Source organism: Mizuhopecten yessoensis, unplaced genomic scaffold (genome assembly GCF_002113885.1).
Source record: "Mizuhopecten yessoensis strain PY_sf001 unplaced genomic scaffold, ASM211388v2 scaffold5229, whole genome shotgun sequence".
In the NCBI taxonomy this organism is placed as follows: domain Eukaryota; kingdom Metazoa; phylum Mollusca; class Bivalvia; order Pectinida; family Pectinidae; genus Mizuhopecten; species Mizuhopecten yessoensis.
In genome coordinates, this window is record NW_018405944.1 from 975,162 (window position 1) to 1,001,575 (window position 26,414).

Consider the following 26,414-nt stretch of genomic DNA (forward strand, 5'->3'; position numbering starts at 1 on the left):
CAATGTTATACCTACCCTTCATGAATGGAAAGGCTAAAACAAATAGTCACTGGTAATTAGGACGTACCCTTTTAAATTCTGCGACCGTACTAAGTGATTTGTGTATATGAACATTATTACTTACAATTTTAATATATAAATTAGCATGCGTTTGTCAACATGCTTTTACTTATAAAAAAATGGAAGAAATACTAGTAGACTTTTGTGAGTTTGCTTGTTTTTTTCGCCAATACAACATTGACGATATATGCTTATGTAAATTTAGATAATATCTTCATGCACATTTGATAACCCGACCCGACACAGCGTGATTAACATCACGTTATCTGCACACGAAAATGACCTTTACAACACTGTCGCAACATTCGTCGAGTTTCATTTATGAAACATCACGTTCGCTAAAATCGTCCAACGCATTAAAATCGTTATTTTTGATAGAAATGTTCACACAACACGTGACGGTATGACAGAGAAACCTGAACCCGAGGGGTGATTTGCTTGATTGTTTAACCCGAGGCTTAAAATATAAACTTTTTTTATTTAACAAGAATTATGAAAAAAAGTTATTTCAACGTATATTAATCACTCTTGTTAGCCCGGATGTTAGCGAGTGGGAGGAAACCGGAGTACCCGGAGAAAACCCACGTGACTTAGGTACTTCCATTCAAGAATCTCACCCAAGAGTTGATCTTTCACTAGCATTCCCTCACCATAGGATATGATATAGTATCTCCGTCTTTCCGATACTAGTATGTTTGAAAACAATATCTTTCCAGCGTTTGTAATCTGTTATTTACCCTGATTTGCAGCCAACCTCTCCCGTCGATAGCTGATTGAGACGTTATATTTTATGTTTCCCGTGACGTCATAGAATTGTTTCCTTTCACGTGATATCTACCATACCAAAGTGAATGATAGAGAAATCATACCGTAGGGGACGACAGAAAAATCATGAACAAGTAGAACGGGAAACACTTTTGTGAATGGTGAGAGAAAAGATGAGGATTCTAAATGATGCGCTAGGGGCAGCAGATTATTTCCCCGTCTCTCCGGTATTACTAAAGATGACTGAATTTTCGCGAGATAGCTACACTCGCGAAGATAAACGTAAAACATGTATCGCTAAATCAAGTATCCCCTCTTTACATAACTAAGACTGTCGGAATAAGTGAACTACAAATCAATGTCCTCGCCATAAACTACAGAATGTGAGTTCGAAAACTTAAATTCGTGCTAAACACAGGTTATCTACACTACGTGATTCTGCTAGGAATCCCGTATCAGTTATCACACACTATCATGCAGCGTAGAAAGGCAGGCCAGGTATTTTCTGTCTCCGAATCCAAAGAGTTGAACGGAATAATATTCTAACAACTCCAGTATAATAAAGATGATTCTGTATTAACAATTCATTGTTCCGAGGGAGATTAAATTTGCTGCACAGCGATTAAGAAAGTATGTAACGGGAAACTATTTTTTGGTATTTCAAACTGTCATAGGGGCCGGATACATGATTGGTCTCGGCCTTATATGTACATATCTAGTCCCTGTGCAATAACGTTGTCTTTCAATACACTTTGCAATTATAATGAGTTGTACGATCAGACTCAAGATAACACAACTACGATGGCCTATATCAACCATAGCTTCACAACTTCTTGTGCTAATAGTACGTTGATGACATGGGCAAATATATAGTGACTTCAATTTTGAAGAGAAAATATGAACGAGGGGTTTTGTTTGTCTGCACCGAATGACATCTGACCTTTGTCTCGGTACATCGCGACATTTCACCTTAATTTAGACCGGCAAGGGTCAAATATCACTCCACCGCGAGTAGTCCCGGCAACGCAAACTACCTTTGACAGGTTTTCGAATGATAAAGAAAAATACAAAAATCTTGTCACAGTAACACGGCATGTGTGTTTTAGCACAAAAGTGCTTCCACACGAAACAAATTAAAATTTGTCCCCGCGAGCAGTTTTCCAGTATGGCCCAGGAGAGCTAACTGGGAAGCCCTTTGTGGGGCCACTCCGGGACTGTATCAGGTCCTCAATGGCCCTATTGAGGAAATCAAGGGGTCCCTTTTTAACTTTTCAGTCAGAAGAAAATCGTTTATCAAAATTAATAAAGTTCTGCCGGCCTCGATTTGTTGTGTACTTGGCAGCTATCAGAAAAAGAGTGGATGTTTCAAAATATGCGCCTCCGTGAAATGATGTTGAGGTCACTTGTGACACGGTTGATTGACCTCTGACCTCCTACCCCCGGACCACACACGGTACAGAGGACAAGCCCACCAGGCAAGGCCCCTCCCGTCCGACCCCCTATCACGTGAGCGATGAGCTCTCCATGCCCCTTTCATCGCGTAACAACGCCGTTTCATTCCTGGTGAGCGAAGTAGCTAATGGACCATTTATATAGAATTAAAATTATATCATAATCGCCATGTGTGATATCTATCAAGGTTAGTAAAGACATGGAAATATCAAACATTTCAAATGTTTCAGAGTATAGCTGGAAAAGATATATAGTCTACCTACGGTGACCAATTTCATTTGTGCCTTTTCGTTGTTACGTCTTTTCGTCCCAAATAGATGAGATTACCTCCCCGAAAAAATAATGAAAGATCGCTGATTAACTTCCCCATTTTTTTCTTTTATCTTCTATTTGAAAGAAATATAAGCCAATTATATAATGCCGTTTTTTCGAGACGAAACAACGAGAATTGAAGGTAACGAAATTTTGTCTTCTCGGGACAATAAGATGAAACAATGAAATTACACAAATGTACTTCCGAATGCAAACAGGCTCCGAATAGCTAGACTACCGGAAGTGTCATACTTAGAACTGAGGTTGTGTCATTATTCAATTGTCTACATGTAAAATTCAATCCAATTAATTACTATCCTTTAAAATAGTGTCGATACATCTTAGAGCAAAATATATGCAGAGACCTCCCGGTATCTGGTAGCGAGAAAATCGGCCGGTGTAACGTCAGGAGACACCGTTCAGAAGTTAGATGTCAAACAAAAATCTGGTCGGCGAATAATATTGAGTTGTAAATTCTTTCCTTAATTAGAGAAAAGAAAAACCCCGATACGAAAAATAGACAATTACCTTTTTATAAAATATTGGTGTATTCAAATGTATCTCTGTATTGCAATGTATGAATGTGTGTAACGATTTAAAAACAAATGAATATAATTCCCACGAGAAATTCTTCATATGAATATATAATTTTACTATAAAGAATAATTGTTAAACATTCGGGGTACTGGCTAGCTTCTGTCAGTGTTTTTGTCTGTGTTAAATTTCCATTATTAGTACAAACGGCGGCGAGCACCTGCTCCGCGGGGCGAGGCGAACTTGTTTAATCAATTCTCATCGTAATTAATTACGTTCTCTTTGCTCATCTGTTGTATTTAGTCTGTTAGCTAATCTGTAATATGCAATTTGGGAGTGTCCAATGAAGCAGGCGGCTTTTAGACAAGTCAAGCTTGCGCAACTTAATGAAGCGTTGAAATGAAACTGATCAAGCGTTTCCAATCGACGTTTGCAATGACAAGGCGAGACAACGCTGGTCAAGGGAAACAACATATGACAAGTGTATGACTGTGTGTGTGATAAGTATATGACTGTGTGTGTGATAAGTGTATGGCTACGTGTATGACTATATATGACAAGTGTATGACCTTGATATTATACACCATTATAATACGTCATCAGTTCGTCTCTTAAAAGATAATCTCTAAACAGAAATTCTATAACAAATAACCTCTAAACAGAAAGCAGTTACTAAACAGATACAAAGTCTCAAACCGAATAGCTTATAAACATATACTCTCTAAACAGAGGATAGCGACCAAATGACAAATGATTAGACAATCTATCATCAAATATGGTCTATATAACGAAAATAATAGAAAGTTGATTAAACGTTCATAGTCTTAACATCGTTTACCGAAACTCAATCGACCAATTTCCTCTTACTCTTATGCCTCAATCTCAAAAACATGAAGTCTATCGCAGTCAAGTTTATCAAAGGCTCAGACAGAAGAATTGTGGTTTTGTGATATGGTGGATGTGGGTGCTTTTTGCAACAGTTTCTGAATTGAGCGTTGTAGATTCAAACCCTGTAAACAGTCTTCTAATATCTACTTTTTATTTTTATTTTATTTTTGAATATCACTGCATCATACGTTTAACTTTACAGAAATATCCTTAGCTTCATATTTCGTTTTTAAATACATCATCATAGGTTGGTATACTGTATATTGGTTTAACTTCGTGGGGCTAATATTTTGCGGTTGTTCCTATCTGAACTATTTCGCGGTGTATTTGAGTGATGGGGTTCATTTCATAATATAAACTTATTTTAGTTTAAACAAATATGAAACAAGTTATTTAAACTTATATTTATCACTTTTGTTGGCCCGGATGTTCGCGCGCGGAGGGTCTTATTGTGGGAGGAAACCGGAGTACCCGCAGAAAACCCAACGCACATGATCGGGCAAGTGACCCTATACCTTTTAACGTCCGATCGAGAAATCGAACCCCGGCCGCCTTGGTGAAAAGCACGTGAGTTATCTACTGCACCACCCGACTACTCAACACGGATATTCATTTTACACGTGTTTTATCAAAATAACGATATAGAATTGTTCTTTTATCTCTAGGTTTGGCGGTAACCATGTCTTTACTACTTTCTCGTTATATATTCATCGTGTTAATATTCGATGTGTTTATAATTTCGCGCTATCTTTTCTGGCAGCGAAATATAGCGAGATCAAATCACCGCGAAAATTACCAACTGTACAGTATTGAAGTCAACTCGATGCTACACTCATCAAGATTCCTTGATGTTTATCCGTATTATGTGGAGTTAACAATCCGTTAAGTGATTTCAGATACCGATGCTGAAAGTAAACATCTATATTTATATTCGTGTCGGTAAAATTACAGAATGTTTGTGTACAAGCGAATTCCAAAAACAATCACAGAATCAGAGATAAATAAACACATCATTCAGATAGAATCAACAAATAGGCCCAAGTGTATGTTTACAAATGAACTTAAGTTTAAACATTCTAACTGTCGGTAATGCTTGCGTCATAATCTACGTCAAATATTCACGTAATAGTTTCTTACTTGGGGTGTATAGACGCAAGTTCATGATCAAGTAGCCTTCTCCATGGTGTAAAAGACATCATGAATTCTAATGACTTCAAGTTCAATAGCCAATCCGTTGAAGTTATCAGATAGTTTATATATGTTTAACAAATCTTTCAATCATTATTTTGATATTTTCTCACACAATATTATATGTTTCGTTCACCGAGCTTGATTTAATGGTACTCTAAATACTTAATTAATATCCACGCATGTCTCATCTTAATCAATCAAACAGTTTATCATAAATCTGACAGGTTACGGCCTACCTGTTCGAAAATTGACCGTTTTGTCGCATTTCGTTACGCAGGTTGTGCGACACCAGAATCCCGGCACACGTCATCCGTGTAACCCATCATCTAGACGGGTGTACTTGGGCGGAGAATGACCGCCGCTCACCGATCGTGACAGATCGAAATGTCACACCCACACGTACAGATGGTGTCCGATGGAAGGTGTCGAGCGGACGGATATTTCTATATTATTATAATATATCTGGCAAAGAATGGTTAGCTTAAGCATTTGAATAACTGACGGGATTCTCATTTTTCACGCACTTGGTTGTGGATAAAAAAAGCCAATGAAAATATTACGATGTTATTTTTATTCCCTTATTTATCAAATCAATTTGACAGTTTGTTTTAATATATTAAAACCAATGGAGCAACTATAAAAGAAAAAGAAAAAAACTGAGAGCATGACAACCCTTCGAATGGTGTCTTCCACGTCGCCATTTTACGACACGTTCTACAGCGGGAGTGGAAGGGGGTAACCATAGGCATCAGTTACAACAATTCTCGTTTTTAAGAATATCTTATTTTGTCAAATGTGATAATTAGATGAAATTTGAATAAATATTGGATGACTTGTTAATTTCACACACACGTTTGCACTGTGTTGAACTTTATATGAAGGTTCAAATATATTTAGGGTAATTTATAACAAAATAGTCGTCTTTCTTTATCTTTAGCTAATTATGTGCTAAAGCTGTAATGTCTTATCATGACAAAATGAATGGGGATACAAAATAAAATGTTTTTTTGTTATAAAGTCAAAATAATGTTAAGATATATTTACAGAAGAATTTCTGTATTTTTTTAAACACGAATGAGTACTCTGATTCATCGGCGTATTCTTTTACAATCCCGATGGAACAACTATCTAATTGAATGCCAATCCTGTTCTTTTTATCATAGTTTGATGACCTTGCAGTACTAAGCGAACCAGCGAGAGAAACGTTATATTGATCCTGACAAAATTCAGCATTTCCTTCATGAATTTCCATGAATTACTGAGAATAGTTGGACAGTCGGCTTACATTATAAAGAATATGTGTTCTCACGAAATATAAGCAGGCTAGTTTACGATTCATAACTATCTGTCAAAAATTCGAGGGATCCGCCATTTTTCGATAAAACGGAAAAAAAACCGCTGTCCTCAAGGCGAGAACTATGGTAGTCAGTACAAAACAGCATACTAATAACCACAAGAATATCACACAACGTACAGAAATAGCTTATTTCCAAATCAGATCATGATAGCGAACATGAAACTTGCAACTTGCCCATAGCTTTGATCTACATATATCTCTGGAAGTTTGTCGGTCAGCAGTCGGCATCTATCAAAGAAATCATTATATTTAGGGCAAACTCTCTTAAATACCGAATCAAGTGCGATAAGTGAATACAGTAGATCTAGAAATCTTAGATACTACCATAAAGAAAGGGAAAGTTCGCGGTAGGAAAATCGCGCTTATCTTCGGACTAATCTGAAGGAGGCGGCTGATGTAAAAAGAAGCATAAAGTATCCTTTATTCAAAGATGAGGAGGGTATGAAGGTAGACGTGGTCAATAGTTCATGTTGTTAAGGGCAGTACGTCGAGGTATAGATACCTTGAAAACGTCAGTCTAACTGTTGTTAAAATGCTTATATGAGTAAAATGAGGATTTAAAATGAGCAAGGTTTGCTTGGATTTGTGATAGTAACATTATCTCTCCTCTTTTAACTGTTTCCGCGTCAAAAAACAGTTTCCATGATTGCATGGAACCCATGTCCTTTTCGAATTCGATCTACGCATAAGGTCAAGATGGTTCAATTGGGTTTTAAACACTTAATGCCAAATAATAACACGGGACAATAAAACACTACAAAGACGGGCAGATGGAATAACCTCGTTTTGGTAGATGTGAAACAAGACACTGCCGCTAGGTCGCGCTACTGGTCCATAGGTCGGGTGCGTTCGAGGCGTGTGGTCCTTTTAGTAGCGGTCTCAAGCGGGGTGTGCAACTATTCATTCATATAAAGTCAAAAACTATAATCGCACTTAGCAAAATTTGGCAAACGCTCGGGCAACCCAATCTGGAAAAGTGCCTTCCTTGAAAGTCCTTATCTCTAATTAGTTTTGATTTTTGTACGTTCAGAAACTTAAAAAGAATAGTTCAAGAACAATACATTCTTATCTCTTAGCAAGGAATCGATTTGTTATCACGCGCATGCACGTGCGTCTTCTGTCTACCCGGGGGAGATTGGCAAACAGTTATCGCTCTTTAAAACGTTACGCACGTGTCTTCACGAGGAAGACGCGTTAAGCCGACATATGCCGCGGTATTTTGTCAAGGGACCGATCTCATATACATCAAATCGCATCAAAATCTTCACATGTACGTGGATCACAGTGAATTAACAAGAACACGTGAGTACTAGGCAGCCTTATGGGCGGGTAAAATTGACAAAAAAATGATTAAGATAAAAAGATTCACCGGGAAAGAGATGCGCTTTTGACAATGCCAACGTTCACGCTTCAATTAAGATTTAGATATGGGGAATATTTAGGCGTGACACTCACGACATCTAGGTATTGTAAATTAATCAGTCTTATCAAAAATGTTGATTCTGAATCAATTTAATATCAACCTTAATTATATCCATATTTTTTTATAAGATAATAAGTTTAGATGAGATGGTGGAAAATACGTACAAGTCACTGAAATATTTTTGTTTTGAAAGTTTCATTAAGACACGTGTCCGATGCGGAATGGCAGGTGACACTTCTGTGACGACCCCTCCTCAGAGGAGGACACTTTAAGTTCTCAACAACAGGTGATTACAACTATAATAAAAAAAAAATCAGTGTGAAATTATTCACTTTTTTATTTTAAAAAACCGACAAAATCCAGGATGGAAAAGTTAGATATAATTTAAGAAATGAAAAAAAAAAAGATTTAAGGGAAAAAAATCATATATAAAAATATCGCATCGTGTTTACATATCCAACAAGCGTGCCAATATGTGAAAACAACCCAATATGTGAAAACAGGAAAAACTGCATTGAATTCATTAATTACTGTGTTTAAATTACTTATTATTCAAACTAACTCTAATGTGAACCATCCAAACTAATTAAATCAACGAATAAGCAAAAAAAAAAAATCTCACTTTTCACGAATTAGGTTGCACATGATATAGGACAAATCATATCAACCCAATATATGAAAACATGATTAAATATTTTAAATTCCTAAGTTACTATCTGTTAACTACTTATTATTCGAAGTAACTCGTATGTAAACAATTCCCACTAAGTAGATACGCTAATTAGCCAAAACAAATATTAAGATCTTTTTTCCACTTTTCACGAATTGGGTTGCACCTGCTAGGACAAATCTTATCAACCCAATATGTGAAAACATGAAAAAAACACCAAGTAATTAACAGATAGTATCTTTGGAATTTAGAGAAAAAAAATCATGTTTTATATTGGGTTGATATGATTTGCCTAGGTGCAACCCGATTCGTGAAAAGTATTTTTTTTTTTTTTGCTTATTCGTTGATTTAATTAGTTTGGATGGTTCACATTAGAGTTAGTTTGAATAATAAGTAATTTAAACACAGTAATTAATGAATTCAATACAGTTTTTCCTGTTTTCACATATTGGGTTGTTTTCACATATTGGCACGCTGCAAACGTATCACATTTGTCATTTTAAACATGAACTAACAATTTATTTAGAATTTTGAAGTAACGTTTATAAGTAGTCCACTCATCGTAAGTGAGTTATTGTATGTCCTTGAAGATAGAGGTGTAACCAGCCCTTATCCCAATAGCCCCCGTGCCCGTATAATGACAGACATACCTGTGGCCAGGTGTTACTTTACCACCTGTAATCAACAGAAGTAGGCGTTCTTTTTGTGACGAGGACTCTCCAGTTGTGGTGAGAGGTCTTATCACGACCCCATCGAGCATTCACAAACTTTTTACAATTGTATCATGTATTTTACAGATCAGCTCAAACCACTGATGTCAGTCATGTTATTCGTTAGAGATGTTGAACGTTATGTGCAGTAACGCAATTAGTTTGTGCAAGTTTTTTATTGGTTATTTTTTTAGAAATGCCGGACGAGCGACGGCTTTGATAATAATCCGTCGAAATGCTGTCGCTCTAATTAATTAAAACAAATACGGATTCGACCTTAATCCTGCTCTAAACTGACGTAATTATTCCTCTTTTCACATTTTATTTGTAAATATAGGATTTTAAATGATAAGTTTTCATTTCATGAGATTTTATGAAACATGTCTTAGGATTTTTGCTAGCCTTGGAGAGCAAAAATTAAAACTTTGATTTTTTTTAAAACTTTGAGACGAGTTTCATAAAAGCTCACATGAAATGAAAACAAATTTAATATACTTTTTATCACATTACTCAGAAAAAATACATTTCGACAGGTTTTAAAACCAAAATGTAGAGGGCTTAATCAATCGGAGACAGCCATTTTGTTGCACCATTCACAATTTATGACGTCACGTTATTGTCCATATTATGACGTCACAATCGATTTCTGACTGGCACAGCCAATGAAAAACGCTCCAGGGTATATTACACTAGTGACATATATAAAAAATATTACACGGGCGAATACACTGGATATCAGGCCGATTATGTGATACAAGTGTGTATCAGTCTTAAGCTTGTTCGTGCTAGTCTGATGTTCCTATTTTTTATAATAATATTTAAAGATAACTGATTGTGCATGCAGGAGAAGAGAATGAGCTAGAATTTCTTAAACGAATCAAAAACATTTTGATGATACGGTCCGTGTTACTTCCGGTCGAATGATGCATGTTGTGTTAAAGGAACGTCACCATGACACGTGACTTGCTGATGTATGTAACAGCCATTTTTACAGACCTTTATATTGATGTGTCTTTCCTGTGTGTCCGACTAAAGGTGCTCACACCACAACGTGAGTACATTCCTATTTTCGTCTAACATTGTTGCCGGCCCTACCCTGGTGTCGTGACGTCACAGTGATGGCGTCATTTGCACGAGCTTCCCGATACCTTGCTGCGGCAGAACTTCATAGAAAGAGCAACCGCTGCTTTCCGTTATAACACAGAAGCCTTAACGTTAGCTGGTCGGCAGATCGTTTTGAAGATTACTCGCTCTATATTTACCGCTAATGCTATTACTGGAGTAAAGCCTCTTAACGATAGAGACGCGTTTAATTAACAAAATCACGTTATTGAAGCGTCACAAAGACAGAGACCTCAATCAGCTACTTCTGTTTCTTGAAAAATGAAAAAAAAAGTTGATTAGATAGTATATACCATGTGCGTAATTCACTCCAATTTCTTTTTTAAAGTTAAGTGAGTTTTTTAGCGTTCTCGAATAGTGTACTGACACGATATAAAATGATTAGGCAGAACTTACGTAACGCTCCAGCGGTGGAGCGAATCGAACTCGCCCTAGGGAGAGTCCACCCCGCAATTACGGGTGACAAGGAGCCGTGAATCTTGGACCTAATTAGCAATACTGACGATAGTGTGTCCGGTGAAAAAGGTAACGATTAGCGGTGTTTAAACCATTACAGCGCATGTATCTATACATAAGTAGGACCATTCAGCGGCTCGGCAAGGGGTCAGTTTGTCTAATCACGTTGGTCAGTCCGGCTACTTTTGAAAGGTTTAGTGAGTACGTGTTTCCAAGTCTTAACAAGACCTATATCCAGCTGAGATCTGAGGAACCGATGGTCAGTGGAATTACTCCTCACCCCTAAGCAACAAACTTGTGGTCACTTGCATCCGTTTCTGAAAATATCTGAAATAGCGCCAAAATATTTCACCTACATTTTTTGTATGGTGGTGAAAGTTTTGAACTTAGGAATCATGGAATTCCTATGACGTAAAATTTAGGCTTTCACAAAAATACCTACACGACACATATGTTATATTTTTGGTAAACTATTATTTTTGTTTATTTTAGACAAGAATGTTTGCTTGGATTTGGATCGACTTGTCAAGAAAACATACCCAGCAAATGAAACAATAAATATTAAGCAAACGATGAATAAAATCATAACTCTAGTTTTTGTGTTGTCTCATTTTATATGAATATTTTCATAACGCAACAGTTATGAGTTAGTAAGACGTGTTGAAACAACAACACCACAAAGGAAAAGGTACAACGCCGCGCTGCACGATTTATAACATCAAACTATAGAAAGGACAGCGGTGTAACAGAAATGATGGACACTCTAAAATTAACACCACTAAAGGATCGCATGCGAGACCATCAGCTTGCCCTTTTTTATAAGATCGTGAAGGGCTAGTGGCCATACCTGTAGGTCACATATTGACTTCATCAAACACCCGTACCAGATAAAAAAAAATAGTGAAAATTACCGACATTTCCAGTGTAATACGGACATATTAAAAAAAATCATTTTTTCCTCGAACAACAACACAGTGGAATAACCTACCAGAAGACCTCGTCAAAATGCAAGAACTTAAAAGCTTCAAGACAGCACTACAAACTGAAACAATATAAACTAAAATCGCACTCCTCCAACCTTGGAATGTATACTCAAATTTGAGGTCTTCCATTAATATACAGATACAGAAGGATGTACATGTAGCCTACTCGACAAAAGTTATGGGTTTTTTTTAATCAATATTTATTCCATATTCCTCTAAAGCAAAACTATAAATGTATGCTTTATACTAATTTTACACTCAGTAAATCATACATGTATATATTTATCACATAACTTACCCATTTTATTATGTCATACGACCATGTCATAAATATGGTATTACACACATGTAATAAAACCTTAAGGTGGCTCCACACATCGTCATCAGCGTCAAAACTGTGGAAACATTTTCCTACGCCACTACACAATTTTGAACTTTTTTCTAATAAAGTTTAAAGTTTTTGCTTTTAAATTATTTTGAAATGTCTATTTTGTCATTTCTATTTTCATTGCATTTAAAATTGTTCTTTATAAAATATATAATCTAGAACTATTTTGCACTGCGCGGCGAGACAATACTGTGATCGGAGTACTTTGTTTTTGACCTTTTAAAGAGTCAGCTGATATCACATACATTTGTAATTGTGTTTGAAGTTATTTTTCAAATTATAAATGTTATGTGATAAAAAGAATCTTATATTCGTGTCCATGTCATTTCGAATTATTAAACTTGTTCAATAAATTGCCTTGGCACTCGCCTAAAGGGTCGACCCATATGAAATTATCAACTCGTTTAATATATTCAATATGGTATGGGCACTCATGCAGGAACCTTTATATATTCATAATTTTCTTTTCAAAAATGGTTTATTGAGATACAGTCCTGTCGGAAACCTTAATTTCTAACTGATAGTTACAGTTTTTGGCAGTGGTACGGGGATCCTAAGGAAACTGGTCTTTTCGGCCTAGCGACTGCCAGGACATTCTAAAATAGAGAAGGATCCATTTTGCAAATGTTCATGTAGACCATGGTAAAATAACTTGTTTAAAATAATATAACGTTTTTCTCTATGTAGCGGTCCGTTACATACAAATCTACCACAAATACACAATCGTTTAACTTTGCTTTTGAAATTCAGTTTTAGGTTTGATGCACGGGTATATTTTCAATGTGAAGACGATTCACCGTGTAGATGTTCGTTCGTTCCATTTTAAATTTAATTAATTTATGGTACCAAGCACGTGCGTGTGATACAAAACACACTGGGTAAATTAAACAAAAGTACACAGGTGTTCTACCATCTACTTGGCTTCGCAATAAGAGGTGACAGCGTCATAAATATATCCCTCCACAATTTCAGTTTTTCACTCGAACACGCACCCGAACTTTCCCCCGTCATTTTATCAGGTATATATATTCTCGGCAATTGGGTGCTGTTTTATTTAAAGTCAGAAGAGATACATCTGTCCACAACGAGTCATAGACCTATGCAATAGGTTTTGGGTCGTATACGATGTGTCCAACATAAGCTAATGACGATTAAGAGACAGAGAAAGGTAAGTCCCGTAAGGAATAACGTGATATATAACCTGTGACGTGATATGTAACCTCGGTTACTTATAAGTTCTAAACCTGAGCGATATTGCCCCCGGTTAGAGATATAACCTGTGGAATATTGCTCTCGGCTACTTATAAGTTTTCAATTAATGTAGTTCTAAACCTGAGAGATATTTCCCCCAGTAATGAGTTAGTTATAATCCAGAGATATTGTCCCTTATTAAAGCTGTAACCTGAGAGATATTGTCCTAACTACTTCTAATCCTGAGAGATATTACCGTAGTTAGTTCTGAACCTGAGAGATATTGTCTCCGTTGTTCTAAATCTGAGTTATATTTTCCCTGGTAAGTTATAATACTGGGAGATATTGCTCTGTTTAGTTCTAAAACTGAAATATATTTGCCTGCCCGGTAGGACAGCGTAGTGAATATCGCTGACATAACAATCTACGTAATTATTCACCCATGTACCACCATATGGTATAAGTATACATATGATCGACAGGCGTTATTGGAGTGAATTCCCGCGAGTATTTGTGCCGTGTATGCAGTAGTATCAAATGCCCTTGACCTAATATCCCACGTAACAGGTAAGGACTTCAAGGAGAAGCTGGCTCTACTAACACTTGTTATTCGTAAATTTACATCAATTCACTTCAATGGCGGATTATTCCACCTCCTCATTGTGTGCGATCGAGGGAGCTGAATAGCAGCAGTGATGATACCCACAGTTGACAGCGCCAACCTGTTGTGGTAGCTCGCCGTCCGTCTATTGTGTTACCTGGCTGCTCGCTGATCGACAGAGACCGTACTCATAATTGGTGACATAGACCTAAAGTGTTGGCCATATACTGCTTGCGAAGGCTCGCTGACCGTCTGTTGACGCCTTTGGGCCCGTGTAGACCTCTCCAACCCGTCATTTCGAAGGGGGTACAAGTTAATTATGGACGTAGTTTTGTATGGACTGACCACGTGTTGATACAGAGGACAATGGTTAAAAAGAAACTGAACAATGGACGGAGCGAAAGTGGACAATTGGAACAGGGGAAATACCGCTGTTTATTTCATCGCCAAGGCACTTGTTTCTACTGCCTGGTCAAGCAAGCTTTTTGTTTTTATATTTTAAACAAATTTCAGAATTAAATGGACGAAATGTTGACCAACAAACGTTGCACGTTACAAGCTCCAACAATACATTGGTAATGGGCACCCGCGGGCGTTTTGTTTATTAAACTCGGTTTATTTGTGAATTATTTCAAACCCGTCCTATAGAAAGTCGATGTGTTGTTGAAAGCACTCTTGACGCCCAGTCCCTCCCATTTCTATACAACGGAAGTTATACAATATCGTTTGAAAGGGTTCTTCATTCATAAGAAAGGCATGACCTTGCTATTTTTGGTCGAACATATTGATATCAATGAATACTTGTACTCCATGAATGGAACCAGATTTCATATTTATATTTTATAAATCAGTAACGTAGATTTCAGAACAATTGGGCTTGTCTTCTCTTCACTTAAACGACTTTTAAAATTAATCTTATTTCGCAAATACTTTATTACACGTAATAAACAAGAAAACGATATCTGTTTTCACACGGAAGACCGACCCGAAAGGAATTAACGTCTAATTTTGACGTTATGAAACCTTGATGACTGAATCTATAAAATCAAAAGTCAAAGTCGCGTCTTCCCGTGTCTGCCAGAATCTCTCGCCATCGACTGCAAACTCGTGCTCATTACAGTTGCACTAAATACCTTCACAAGTTTCAGACATTTGTAGTTTCGTTTCGTATTTTTGCCGGAATAAGTGCTATAACTGATTGTTTTGCATCCGTATGCAAACTGTAGATTGTTATAACAAGTTTTATGTAATGGAATGTACGCGGAACTGAGCATCATAAGAATATATCCTCCAAAAACGAGACCTTCGCATAAATCTCTCTAACTAAGGCCGTATCCTCGGTTCTGCACCCCTTACTTCTAAGTAGGTCATTGCTGCTTGATCTTCGATTATACCGAAACAATGTTCCGAATTGGATAAAGGGGGCGGTATTCCTGATTGCTTCCAAGAAAGTTACAAAAGTTTTTAGTTTGAAAAAGGGGATGTTTTTAGTTGCCTATTGTTTTAATACTCGGTATTTCTTTTTTATTCATCTCCAATTAGACAGAGAAGCAACGTTTAACACCGAACCGAACATAATTGCAGTCCAGCAAATCTTCCCTCACTCTTATCATCAGAAAGTATATAAAAAAGTGTTTGCTTTGGGTTTTTTTCATTACTTTTCTACTTTTCATGAAATATGATGAAAGAAACAGAATTTTATTTGTTTCTCCAATTCTTATTTTTCCCCCCTAATGGATCTGTCATTTAACTTCATCATAGTAACCGACATAATTGAAGGCAATCTGTCACAATTGAAACCGATACCTCGTGTTGACCATCACGATCTCAATATAAACTGACCGACCTATATTTACAGTACAAGTACGTACCACGGTACTGTTGCAGGGATGCCCCTCAATGCCCTACCTGTTTTTTCTCGTGGTCAATTCGGCGTAGGCAGTAATTAGGCAGAGCAAGGACATATATACGTCCTTGGTCAAAAGCGTGTTGCTTTTGGGGTCCGTGCCGTACACTTTAGCCACAGTGACCAGTGTCTCACTCTGTAATTGTCCGACAGGGGGTCCAGAGTTGATGGTCATCTTGCACAAAAGGCCCGTCGTATTATCCAATCATTATGATGGGATGGAGTGTTCCGAAGGGACTGTCCCGATCCTTGTCTCCATTCTTCACGAGTACCCCCACGGCTTGACTACCTACCCTAGTACCTGACGTAACCCCACCCCCGGGACACACCCCTTACCTAGGTAATATATTGACCGTGGTCCTAATTATTTCAAAATCGCTGCATCACACCCTTTGTTGTTTGACCTCCGACTCAAAGATGTAGTTAGAGGTACTTCACTGGATAATATGTAGCCCAGTAGGATGTCCAGCACTGACCAGTAGTGATCATCTCATGGTCAGTTTCAGTACTATTTGTACTGACCGGATTTATATTGGAGGAGGGACTTTGACCTATTTAGAAGATAGTTACGTGACTTTTATTCTGTACAATGTGCAGGAACCAGATCGATTGACAAGGGGTTTTAGTCCTTGAAACTGGCAAGGTCATAAGTGACGACGATGTCCTCATTTTAAAGTGCAATCTTACTGAAACGCACAATATGTGGAAAGGGGAAGTTATAAATACTTATTTTATTGCTGAAATTGAAAACGATTATTCAACCTGTTACCGTAACATAACAATTCCAAGACCTAATAATAGTTTTAAAACGCAAAAAATCTTACATATGAACATTTTTACACTGTTTCTAGATATCAAAGATTTTTCTTTTTAAATTTTGTTAAAAATGACAAAGAATCAAAAATCTAAAAACACGTTTTGAAATTTTGTATTTTAGGTGTCTGGTGTTTCAAAACCCATTTTAGCTTTCTATATTTGGGATATTTGACGGCAATCGTGCGCACAAATTCGAATTTCCACCATGACATTTCATGACGTTTTGGAGTGCCGATTATAATGAGGTTGTTCGTGGCTTTGAGCAAACATAGGAACGCTATAGTTGTGGAGATGTGTTTCAAGCGATTTTAGGAGATAATACAATTTTGATTTGTTAAAACCTAAAATGTTGAACTTTGAATTTTAGTCTTTAACAAAGTGAGACAACAAATTCATAGTCTACGGTCGTCTAGGGACACGAAAATAGATGTATAAAAATTAAATTGAATTAATATTTCGAAGTTCATGGTAAAATTAATAAGTTATAAATGAAACATCGGATCAAAGAAACCCACAATGACCTCATTATCAACTTAGCAGGTGTCGGTATATAGTCCTGCACTGACAGTCCTACCAGTGAAGCTTATTATGATCAACAAACAAGAGAAAATGTATCTATAGGAATGAGGCTTTTTATAGAATATAGGGGTGATTAAAGGCGAAGTCAACTCCTATGAGAACATTAATATAAGTCTTGGTCCCACATATATTTTATAAATGTATGTGTGAACAAGGAGGTATTAGTACAAAATACTATATGTGGATTAACATAGGCCACAAATAATGTCCTAATCCGTATTATGACAAATGGGACCTCCTTGACCCATGTCATTCTTAAAGTTTCTTTTACAAGCTCCTTCCTTATTTGTGCAAATAAAAGAAATTCTAGTTAACTTCATCCATGATTTTGATAACAATACAAGTATGTTGTTTTTTAGTGATTATAATGCTTTTATTATAGATTTTTTAAGAACACATTTGTGAAATGCAAGTGTAGAATTTTAACAAATTTTGTATACATTTAATCACAGAGTTGATAAGATTTTATACTTCCTTAAATGTTAGCTAATACCATAACATTCAGCATAATTATGGGAGTGCAACAAATATGAGAGAACTGGTGTTTTTTTTTGTCATATACACACTTGAATTAGGATCAATAATAAACTATTGTTCACTGACTTTTCTATTCATGCTTTTTTTCAACCAAGAGGCACGGAGTTCCATTGGCTAGCGTGTAGCCTGTTAATGCAAAGCCTATCGATAAGGCGTTTTGAAAACACAAGTGCATCAGGTAGACACCACAGACGAAGAAACAACACAACATCCTTCCTTTGGCGCACAACCAAAGCCTTCTTTTGCTTTGGGACTCACTTCAAGAGAATCACCACCAAAAGAGACCGCCGAAAGGATTTTTTAAAATTATTTGATTGACATTAAATGTGACGTCATCATCATTTTATACCTTAAGTTATCTTGATTTCTCCAGATTCATCACGCTCCGACGACAATGATCTTTTGTTTAAGGCAGCTTTTAAAAATAAGTTTGGACATATAGAGCCCTCTGCCTTTAGAATAATATCATCAGAATTCAGTTTTTTTGACGCCATCGGTGCTAAAGCGACGGTACATTTCAAAGTAGTCGACTTTTGCCAATTTGTTCATATAGTTCTGTACAAAGATCTCACACACAAGGGGAATGAGACAAGGATGTCCTATGTTGCCATACGATTCTTGTGACCCTGGTGCGAGGATATGGAATGCCTGGGAGATCATTAAGATAATAATATTTCGAATTTGATATCTACATCAAAAATTTAAAATTTAAAATAAAAAAATAAATTTAAAACAAAACAATCAAAAAATGAAAAAAAACAATTGTGACTGAGCTTTCTAAACTGAAAAAAAGTGGGGTTTTTTCAAAGAATATATCTTTTGTTAAATTACTTTTATTTAATGAAACTGAAAAGTATTTTTATTGGCATAGCTTTGTTAGATATTGAGAGAGAGAAAAACGTAGTAGTTATGTATTTATAAATGGCTGAGAATTGATGAATAATGTGTTTTTGGTTTTTGGTAAATATATGACTTACTGCATTGAATAAGCTGTTAACTTATTTGAACAATTTTGCAATATTGATACAGAAATATCATGTATATAACAATTTGAAAAATATATAAATAAAAACATAAAAATACCTTTTACAAGCAATATCTCTTTACAGAATGATTAAAAACCTTTTTTTTTCATTTTTGTCAATATTCTTACGATATTTTACTCAATGAAATTTCGTTTAAAGAAAAAAAATCATGCTTATATCATGAATTTGCTGATATAAAGGGAAAATGTATTTTAAACATTATAACAGGCAATTAAAAATGTAAATTTGATTTGTAACATGTATACGCCATTTAATCAGGACACCCCACTACTCTATATATAGGTGTTACACAAGGAGCTCTACTTTGCCAATAAATACTGATTATGTTTATTTACTTCACTAATTTTACGTCTGTCATCTGTTCATATACATTAAAACCTCGGTATAATGCCCCTCATTCTATTTGCCACTTTGCTGACCGCCAACAAATTTCAAGGTCCCTTTTCTTCTTTTTTTCTTAAAAAAGATATTTTGTACATTCCGCTCATTTTATCGCCAAACCCCTTTATAATGTCAACATTTCTCTGGACAAAAAAGTGGCTTTATAAAGATGTGTTACTGTATACGTATCGGTGTATGGCAGAAGGACGAGGACCGGATATTGACCCTTGACTCCAACTTTACAAATTCGCTTGTTTTGTAATCGACAGGTCTTTCAAACACCGTGGCGTCAGGTAGTGTATTTTACAATCTGAAAAAAATAATGTAATTTTATTTCTTTAAAGGAGTTCAACACGGACAGTGAGTAGTTGTTTTTGGGGTGAGGAGATCATTACGTATACTAATTAAATGTTTTTCTTGCCCTTTCAAGGCCTTCTCGCTATTTTGAGTTTCGGCAAATTTACAAACTTAGAATTGCAATAATTGTGTTCAGTGCGATCCTAACGACCGATTGTACCGTTATACAGACGTTTGTCAATATTTATCCATGTTGACCATAGAAAGTTTCCAGAATGAGATAGATAATGAATATGTGATATTTGTAAGCATTGAACATCGTCTTTATATCTCTTTAATTGACGGAATCCCGTTACACCACTAAACCCGTATACTTAAAGGCCTAATGTTTATGTACTCAAACACCTTACTAATGAGTCCGCTATCACATAACATAGCGAACCGATCCCGTCAAAGCATTCCGCCGCACTTACGTCAAAACAGCAAAATACATCTTCGGTACTTTTGAATTGGGCGCTGGTCCGTTAACAATGCTACAATAATAAGTGCGGAGTCATTGTGTTTGATAATGACGGAGGAGGGGTAAGGAGGGGCGACGGTCATACTAACTTAGAGCCATCAAAAACATGTAAAACGCCGTCACCGCCGGCAAACGGTATGACAATATCAGTCGTTTGTACGATATGGGGCCGTAACGTGTGATAGAATAAAGGGCAGATTTGGATTAAGGAACCTCATATAATCATACGCCTAATTGATCAATCCCGGCTCCGAGCGCCGCTTTCTTTGGTCAGCGTACAAGTAAGGCTCAATATTGACCACAAATCCCGTAATCCGAGGTGATCACCGCGTCCTGACATCGAAGTAGACTACGTAATTGTATAGGGCTAACGAAGGTCAAAACTCAAGGCGAGAAGACATAACAAAAATAGTCTGGAAATGCAAGCACGTACAGGTGTGAGACTGTTTTCAGTTTCCAAATGTGATCATGTTTGGTGATTAAAAAATGACACGAACCGCAAAGGTGATGTTTTTTTTACTTATAGCCAACATACATAAAACGTATCAGACACGTAAGAAAACCGTCTGTATATTATAAGGGGCTGAAGGTGTATCAGAGACTCTTTGTAGTTTGATTTCTCTACCACAACAGACATCATATATGCTCTGAATACTAATTAGATGTCAAGTTATATCTTATTTAGACTCTTCTTTACAGGTAAAAAGGTAAAATGTCGTTACCCCCTCCCCCTCCTACATTTTAACGTCTACGGTGGTGGCGGGTATAATAAATATTGATACTTCAGTTTGATATTTGCTATTGAAAACGTCTCATACATGTACAATGAGTGATATCTCTATTCAAAGTGTCAAGGTCCGCCCTGGCCTCTGTATTAACATATGAGGAACATAATATTTAGATTTATGCGGCATAAAATTGCCGGCCGTGCCCAATGAAAGTAAACATATTCAGCCATCAGTCGAGGAACACTGAGGAGTTCTGCCGACAGCCACTAGACACCTCGCCTCTATTGTCAATGAAATATTTGTTGAAGTAACGTCACGTCAAATTTTAATATGTATTTATCAGTGACTAAAGAGAGTGGTATATTTTCATACCCATGTTTTATTTGAATACCAATATATGGCATTGGCATTGCTATGACGACGGTGAGACCGACACACAGCAAGGAGGTGGGACCAACCGCACGCCACTGTCGAACACATAATGGTTCTCGTTATAGCGATCATAGCTTCTATGTTCCGAGTCTTACAGTCGACTCGACCAAGTAGAAATGTTTATGTGGCCCTGTTCACTTTCCCAATATGCTCAGACTATTTAAATGGCGGTAAAATTTTGTCAATGGCTAACCACAGAAGTTCGCACAATTTCATTGCCGGCGAGTCCCGTACCTCTCCATTAATGTGACAACGGAAATGTCATAAAACTTCTGTCTTTCCAGCACTTCTGGATCGCCTCTCATAACAAAGGCGGTATTCTTAGCCCCCTTCATCGTCTTCTTCTTCTTTTTTTTTTTTTTATCAGAGGACGTGTTTATAGCTTCATCAACTTTCTTTCGATGCCAACAGACATTGTGCTTTCAACCATTTTTACCATTATTTGTAATTTCCCTTTGTCGCAACTTTTTTTATTCCTCTTTTCCCATCGTTACCTGTTTTAGGACTTGTCACTAGCTTTCCTTCGTCCCAAGCTTTTATCAGGCCTTGTTCCTTGTGTCTCTTGGTCACAAATTTCAATCAGACCGCGTCTCCAGCTTCCTCGCCCCAAGTGTGTACCTACTTTCCCTGTGTTACAACTTTTTATCAGACCCTGTTCCCAGGTTCTCCTTCGTCCAAACTTTTAATCAGACTGTGTTCCCGGCTTCCTCGCCCGACGTGTTACACACTGCGTTCCTACTTTCCATGTGTTACTAGATTTGATCTGACTTTGCTCCCAACTTTTCCTTCGTTACCAACTTTTTATCAGATCGTATTCCTACTTTCCTTTTGTTCATAGTTTTCCTTTCGTCATAAGTTATATTCACACTGTGTTTCAGATTCCTTCGGTCACTAAGTCTTATCAGACTATTTCAATTTTCCGCCACCATCAACAACATATCTGCTGTCTCATATACTTCGTGTAAGGTTTTCACATACATGTATATGCAGATGCAAAATAGAAAGCAACATTGAACGACACACGTTTAGATATAAATCTCAGTGGGGCGTATCATGTTTCGTCACATATCAGCTGTATAAGTTCATTCATTTCGACACCGGAAGAGGAACTGTTACAAATCTTGACGTGAAATGATCGAATCAGCCTTGATTACACTCATGGAAAAAAATACAAGCTACCTGATATTTTCCTTTTATATACTTTATATACTTATTAAATAAATTTTAATACAAATGTATGTCATTATAAATGCATGTTCACTTGGTAACAAAGTGTTGTAGCCTGACACGTTCATGATTGAGGCGTGTAATACCTTGAGATGGAGGATTGGCGATTTTGCAATAAATCCGTCAAGACTCGGTACCAAACCTGTTGAATCGGGTCTTTCCGGAAGCAGCCGAAATCTTGTGATTAGGCGACTTTGTTGTCAAAGGACAAATATGGCGAAGGGTAGACTTCCGGTTTACTAGGAGGTTTGCTCGATTTAGAATAATTTTTTTAGGGGAAAATCGTAGAGGGCTCTTAACCTGCTCTGTCAGCTTTAATTTTGATAAACATAAAACCATTTTGGATTGAGATGTTTAACACAAGCAGAGGTTGCTTAGGGAAATCATAGATTTCGGACTGTCAAGTCTATTTAACAGGCATGTGACTAAGGAAGGGGAAGAGTTTGTACCGCAATTGGACTAAATGTTAGGTCATTTTTTTTCATTTACCTTCAGGTTTACATTTTTAGAATCAATGCGCAAAATTACAAATTAATTTCGAACAATAAATAATGCTCATTATGCCGAGATTCATATAAAAATATAGAATACTTGACTATTGTCAAACTTATGATTGTATATTTAAATATATTATTGTACAGGTGAAAGGCTCGATATAGGTTGTACAACTTGTGTCCAATTCCATTGCTATGTAAAAAAGGCAATACAATATGTTTAAATTATGATTGTATAGACAGACTGTGTATATGAGTTGATCTAGCTGCAGTTCTTACTAAATCTTCGAACGCAAACGACAAAAACTAACCAACGAGAAATTTTACCGCCTTTTTGTATACGTATTTGATAGCTTTTATAAGTTTTTGACTTCAAGATTTACGTTTCAAAAGGTTTGGTTCCAATGTCTAAAAGATTTCGCATGCAGTAAGTATCACCCAATACGTGTACGAAACGGTATTTCCCCAAAATTTATTTTGAACATTTTACTCCCTTTTTTTTAGGTTATTTTTGGTATAACTATCGATAAAATAAAATTATCAAAAACATTGTTCACTATTTAAAAACACACAATGTGCTGCATATTGATTTGATGCAATAAGTTTCTAATTTTTTATTCTAGCAAGTCTTGGCGAGCTTTTCAATCTTTAACATGAGCTCACGCATCTCGTGAACGAATGAAATGTTACTTTTATTTGACGGTCAAAAACATGTAAGAATGTAACAGAAACCTTTTTTTTTTAATTCATACATTCAAACAAATTCATACATACAATAGGTCATAAGTTATTACAAGTATATGACATACTTTGATAAACCGCAAGAAACATGGCATTGGCTTAGTCCAACTGTCTACTGTATCTAAAACTACACATAAGCGTCTTGGTATGGATTTGAATTCTCATACTTTAATCTTTATGTACCACGTAGAACATCTTATATTAGTGACGTCATGTATGTTAAGAGCGATCAATTAGCTGTAAAAGATTAGTTGTTTTGTAGCTTCACTATTTAATTTCAATTAAATATGCTGAAATTCCAAGGTTATTATTCCTCCGACACTTGTATCATCCTGGTAGCATTGGCGATGGTCAGCCATCTGCCTCTCAGATCACGGCGAGATGTCCAGCTACATCTTGCGGACCGCCCTATATTTCTTTGGCCGTGTCAAGAAGTCGAGAGCGAGGCCATCTGTCTTTGGTTCCCTGAAACGGCAAACCCCAAGGGGTGGGGCTAGTCTCCCCGGGTATTAGGCCCCTCCGATCGAAAGGTGTAACCTTCGTGTCATAATGCACATTGGTGAAAACGTAGTCCAGCGTCTATTACACTACGGCCACAATAAGTCACACAAAAGCCAAGTCTGTACATAGTGTCCAGGTCAAGTGGTCAGTACTCGAAGATTTCTAAATTAAGATAGACGCGAATTTTCGCCGTTTTCTTTAGAGTTCCAAACGCATCGATGCTACTCCAGGTGTCAAAATTACACAAGTTCGTTCTCGATCTATTTTCGAATAAGAAAATCATTAAATATTAAGATCAGGGTGTTAAGTTATCATATTTCTGTATTTAGCTGAATATTTTATTATTTTGGCGGCTATGAATTTTGATTTTTTTCCCCCTTCATTTATCTAGATGTATATTATAGTTGTTATATCACTTAAAATTCCACATTGCCGCTGTGACAATACAGGTAACGCGTAGTTTAATCGGAGCGTGCTTTTGGCTGGAACTCGATGCAATGAAATAAGGACCGATTCCGGATATTTTAGCGCCAATATTCTTGCTATATTGATCAATCGCGTCAATATTCCTTCCTTTTTATTCTATTCAGGTTTTCGGCAAGCAATTTAACATTAATACAGGACAGCTTGCATGTATATATAACATGATATATAATATAATATATCTTATAAAACATAAGAATCCACCTGAAGAAGCCCTAGAAGGCAGAAAGGCCTAGCGGACGATCTGTAAAATTTCTGTTTTTATTCTATGATATAATGTATATATAAAATATAGCTTAAAGACCAATGCTAGGTATGTAATAGGAACCATACACTCATACAGAAACCATACACTCATACAGAAACCATGCACTCAGACAGAAACCATGCAATCATACAGAAACCATGCACTCAGGCAGAAACCATGCACTCAGACAGAAACCATGCATTCAGACAGAAATCATGCATTCAGACAGAAACCATGCACTCAGACAGAAACCATACACTCAGACAGAAACCATGCACTCAGACAGAAACCATGAGCAGCAGAAATTTCTCGCTGGTGTAATATTTTAACTCGTGTAATAAATTCGTTCCCTCAATATTTCGTGCTTTCTTTGTCGTCGTATAAAGACATATGTCAATTAAATAAAAGTTTTATGAATTTCTGTGTATCACAACTGATTTTGTTTTCGTAAAAAAACACACATTGCAGATTTTTTTTACATATCATAAGTGAAGAATGTGCTGTAATTATTTCAATGTACCTGCTAGTTCGTGACAATGAAAAACGAAACATTCAGATTGTGAGCGTGGGCGTTTGAGTGACTGATAAATCGACCTTCATGTTCATTTAAAAGACAATGTGTTGAATTTAAAGCAAGATGAGAAAGGAAAACACAAATTACATGTAGGCATCTGTAATATAAAAGAAAATTCATAAAAACATTAAAAACGCAAAAATACGGGATTTGGAGTATTCAAGGTGAAGCCACGATTTTCTACGAAACATATTCCTTAGTTGGTACGTTATACTAGGAAAAACACAATACAGAGGCAAAGTAGGAGATTCACAGTAAGGTCAAGTTTCCTTTTCCACGAAATTGATAAAAAGATTACCATAACCACAACAGACAATGAACAAAATTCGGGGTAATGTTAAATCGTTTTTATCCTGTTAATTTTTGTGACGGAGTATTACGTACAAAATGTTTTAGACGCAAAAGAAAATATTCAAAGCAAGATTGAGATTTTCCCTCGAAATATTACCTAGGTCAGACAAAATACAATGAACACAATCGACACAATTAGAATAAGGTCATAGCGGGGGTCATCTTTCGTGACGTAATGACGTAAACATAACAAGTGAGGTCACGTCAGGGATTTCTGCTTAACTTGAAAATTACGTACTTCCGGTTCGTCGTAATAAAAATCACAACAAAGACAAAACGCTATAAATGGAAACGTTAGTGTTTATAATCTTAAGTACCGGTAATTTATCGTATTAAATAAAATCTCGCTGCTGACGTAATAAACGAGAACAACAGTGTATCTACTTCCGGTGAGGATGGTAGACGGGTTGTCGGAGAGCACTTCGGTAGCTAACTTTATCATCCGAGTTTA

At 36.6% G+C, this 26,414-nt stretch overlaps 1 long non-coding RNA gene across 1 annotated transcript; it reads left to right on the forward strand.

The window, feature by feature from the left end:
- Positions 1–7,795: 7,795 nt before the first annotated feature.
- On the forward strand, positions 7,796–11,512 carry LOC110450482. The gene is made up of 3 exons (XR_002462984.1): positions 7,796–7,861; positions 8,176–8,268; positions 11,433–11,512. It is a non-coding gene; the product is annotated as an uncharacterized LOC110450482 (long non-coding RNA).
- Positions 11,513–26,414: the final 14,902 nt, after the last annotated feature.